The sequence below is a fragment of the Erithacus rubecula genome, assembly GCF_903797595.1.
Source record: "Erithacus rubecula genome assembly, chromosome: 9".
Classification (NCBI taxonomy): domain Eukaryota; kingdom Metazoa; phylum Chordata; class Aves; order Passeriformes; family Muscicapidae; genus Erithacus; species Erithacus rubecula.
Genome location: NC_136660.1, coordinates 28,783,440 through 28,787,747, shown reverse-complemented (window position 1 = coordinate 28,787,747; position 4,308 = coordinate 28,783,440).

Below are 4,308 nucleotides of genomic sequence, written 5' to 3'. Positions count from 1 at the left end.
GGGACAGCCGGGGCGGGCTGCGGGACGTGCCAGAACCTCTGTATGTCCAGAGGACCTCTGTGTGCCCGGGGAGATGTGCCAGAACCTCTGTGTGCCCAGTGACCCCGTGTGCCCAGTAACCCTCTGTGTGCCCGGGGGATGTCTCAGAACAGGGGCAGGGCAGGGAAAACTCACTGCTCAGAACATAGGAGCGCCTTTGGCGAGCCACACGGAGCAACTGCCTAAAATTAGGAATCTCATAGGATGATAGAATATCAGAAGGGACCCACCAGAATCATCGAGTCCAAGTCCGAGCCCTGTTCAGGACACCCCAAGAATCCCACCATGTGCATTGTCCAAGCATTTCTTGAGCTCAGGCAGTCTCGGTGCTGTGCTCTCTGGGGAGCCTGAGTGCCCAACCACTGGAGGAAAACCTCCTGATATCCAACCTAAACCTCCTCCAACTCAGCTTCATGCCTTTCCTTGAGTCCTGTGACTGATGATGAGAGGGAAGAGATCAGTATTTGCCCCTCAGCTGCCCCTCATGAGGTTGTTAAAGACCACAATGAGTCTCCCCTCAATTTTTCTCTTCTCTTCTCTTCTCTTCTCTTCTCTTCTCTTCTCTTCTCTTCTCTTCTCTTCTCTTCTCTTCTCTTCTCTTCTCTTCTCTTCTCTTCTCTTCTCTTCTCTTCTCTTCTCTTCTCTTCTCTTCTCGACTCAGCCTTTCTTCTCAATTTGTATTAAAAAAAGAGGTTAACCACATTGAATTGGCCAAGGAACACTTTCTAAAAAAAGGTTTCCACTTTTGTGAAACTCTTGTCTTTCATATCACACAAAACACTACTTTCTTTTGGTCACCAAATACTGAGCTTTGTGAACTGTTCTTTCCTTCACAGAACCTCACTTTTGGCAAAACCCTCTGAAAGGGAGGGAAGTCTCCTGAGGAGCTCAGCTGCCCCAGACCCCAGTGTCCTGCTGAAGACAATGACATCATCACTACACTGCTCATTTATTTCTGTAGCCACATTGCCTGCAGTGCATTTTAATCTCTTTAGTGGTTTCCATCTTCGGTGTGATGTGATTTCACTGCTGATGCAGGTTTCTTAGGAAAGTGCTCAAACTTCTGCTGGTGCCTCTGTGGCAGCAGCCTTTTCTTGCTGTAAACACCCAGACTGAGAACAAAAGACATTTACCCCGGAATTTTGTCAATGTCACTTATAATAGGAGATAAATGTTTATGGTCTAAATTGCTCTCTTAGGTCTTAACCCATCTCTGGGTGAGGTTTAACAGATCTTGGGAACAGGAGAAAATTTTCAGATCAGTGAGTTATTTGCTACACACTGATTTTTCTAAAAAGAATGAAAAGCATGAGAGGATCTGCTGACAGCTCATCTCTCTTTTGTTTGCATGCAGGTGGCTTTGATTTTATTTGACATGTCCACCACGTATTATTTCTATATAGATCCTATTATGTCAGCACATGACAAGTATCACCCAAGTGATAAGTATTGATTCTTGAATGATGGCTTATAATTGGTTTGGGGTTATTAAACTTTCATAACCAGCAGCTTCAGGAGTTGGACACATTCACATTTGAAGCTGAATTTCCAAAACAGGACTTCTGTATTCAAAGAAAATAGAAAAATACAATTGACTGGACTGAACTTTGGAGAAATATTTCATCTTTTGAGTGTCAGATACTGAAGGCACTTAGTCAAAAAATTACATTATTTAGTTGATAACTTGCATGGATTGCAGTAGGAAGAGGGGAGCACCAGCTCTGGTCAGCAGCAGAAGCAGCATTAATATGGAATGCACGTCAGTGGAATGTCAGTAGCAATATTTTACTAGGAAAATGTGGGCCTGAGTCTTTTTTATTCCCAACAGTTCACAGGAGAGTGAATCAACAGCAATGCTGTTGTTTTGTCACCTATCAAAAAGCAGATATGGAGAGAAATAAAACATTTTTCTAAACATTCCTGAAGAGAGACATAACTGTAGAATCAATTTGTTTCTGTCTCTCAGCATCAATGATCTGACAAGGGGGACCTTCCCTTCCTCCTGCCCCCTCTCTCAGTCCTTTCTTCTGGCATATTTCTCCTCCTCATCCCTCTCTTGAGCTGCAACACACTGACAATACCTGCTCACTTTGCTGGAGTTTCACATCACTCCCTTCCCTCCTGCCCTGGCTTCTCCTGCCTTCAGCTAATTGATTATTTGATAAATCATTCTGAAATATAAATGCAGAATCATGCCTGTGCTATTAGCATGGGTGACAGAAAAGCATTCCAGAACATTCATTTGCATGTGAAGATGCCTGTTGGTACATGGATACTTTTGTTTTACCAATCCAGCTGATGGAATTGTGATCATCCCCAGCCAGATTTGCTGCTCTGCAGGTATGAACTGCATTCAGGCAAATAAAATTATTCTTTCACTAATACCCATTTGTCTTTAATCTGTGCTTACTGAAAAAAAAAAATAAAATAAAAAAAAATTAAAAACAAAAAATAAATAATAAAAAAAAAAAAGCAGAAAAGGGATAGGACTGCAGATTTTGAGCTGTAATTTTAAATTAAGATCAAAAAAAGAGTGAGGTAAAGCCAGGGAGACAAAACAGTGGAGTAAAAACACTCAAAAATTCTTTCATGCTTTGAAAAATGCTGGTCAGCTCCACCTCTTTTGCTAAGTATCTACTTTTTATTTGCTTTGATTTCTTTAACTATACACATGCTTATTAAACCCAGTGATAATGTGATCACTTTATTAATTGCAATAAGAAATTAATGTGAAGCAACCTTCTAATTCGAAAATTTTAAAATAAATAAACTCTCAAATTAGTTCCAAAAGCAAATATTTATATAGAAATAAAAATTTTCAGGACTTCTAAATCCTTCCCATCCCTGGGAATGTTCAAGGCCAAGTTGGATGGGGCTTGCAGCAATCTGGTCAAGTGGAAAGTGTCCCTGCTCAGGGCAGGGACTTTGAAACTAGATGATCTTTAAAACCCTTTCCAACCAAAAGCATTCTATGATTCCATTGCAAGCACCAGGGAGAAGTGGAATTTTGCTCATTTGCCTACAGGTTCCTTAAATGTTGAAATTTAGAAAAAAAACCCACTCCTGGTTCTCACAATCCAGTTTGAGAAATGCACTACCTTGCTGGCTTCTTTGGGAAAAGCAATCCCTTTTAAAGATGCCTCTTTTTAAGATTTACATTTATTTTTAGTGCTTGGAGTTTTAATTTGCAATACTTCATAATTAACTTAGCTTTCTGTATGAATTAATCATTTGCAGTTATTGCTGCTGGGGAAAATTCCTGCTATAAATAATTCTTACAATTTAAATTGGAAGGTATACCTGGCAGATTATGTTTTACTAATAGCAAGTAATACACTTAGTCAGCTTTTTCATCCTTTACAGCTCTTTCCAGACTTTTTTTTCCCCCCTTTTGCCCAACAGTCATGCTGCTAATTACTCTGCAGTGAGACTGTGTGGTGGTTAGTTCCACTGAATAATGCATCTCCTCTTCTCCAGGCACAGAGAGTGTGCCTTATATTGTAATCTGCAGAAATTATAACCTACAGAAATTGTATGTGTGGATGTGTATTTCTATATATATGACTATTTACTATGGCATGTAATGTTCAGAGGAGAGAGAAAAAAAAGCAGAAATTTTGTTTTTAAGAGAACCACTGGCCAATTCATCAATAATGCTAAGCATTCATTTGGCTGAGCAGCTGTGTGTGTGATAACCAGGTCTGACATGCTCTGAGGGGGAGATTTTTAAAGCTGGAAAGGCTCAGGGTGTGGAACAGGAAGAGAGATTGAGCAGCTCCTGTGTCTCTGCTAAAAAGGAGAAAAATACCATTTTTCCCCCTTTGAATAGAAAAAAGAACATTAATTTTAATGTCTGAATATGGGGCAGACACTTCCCCACTCACAAAGAAACTGTGCAGGAGGTTCTTACAGATGTGGGAAAGCTGTGGTGGAAGAGTAGATACAAATATTAATATAAATAGGTAATGCTGTGATACTTTTGGAAAATCAGACATGTATATATGTGTCATGGACAAAATCCTGGACTTCTACACAAAATTGCATAGGCTATCTATATGCACAAAATAATTTAACCTGTTAAAAAGTAAAGTTTTACGAGTTAGGACACTTACTCTAAAATATTTTTCATTTATAATCTTGACCCAAAATACTAGTACAGTCTGAGATGGTGTTCCTTCAGGTTTGCTTTGTACAATTCACACTGAAAACAAATCCAAAAAATACAATATTGTGAGAGTTTCAATGAAGGTTTGAATTTTTCAATGCATT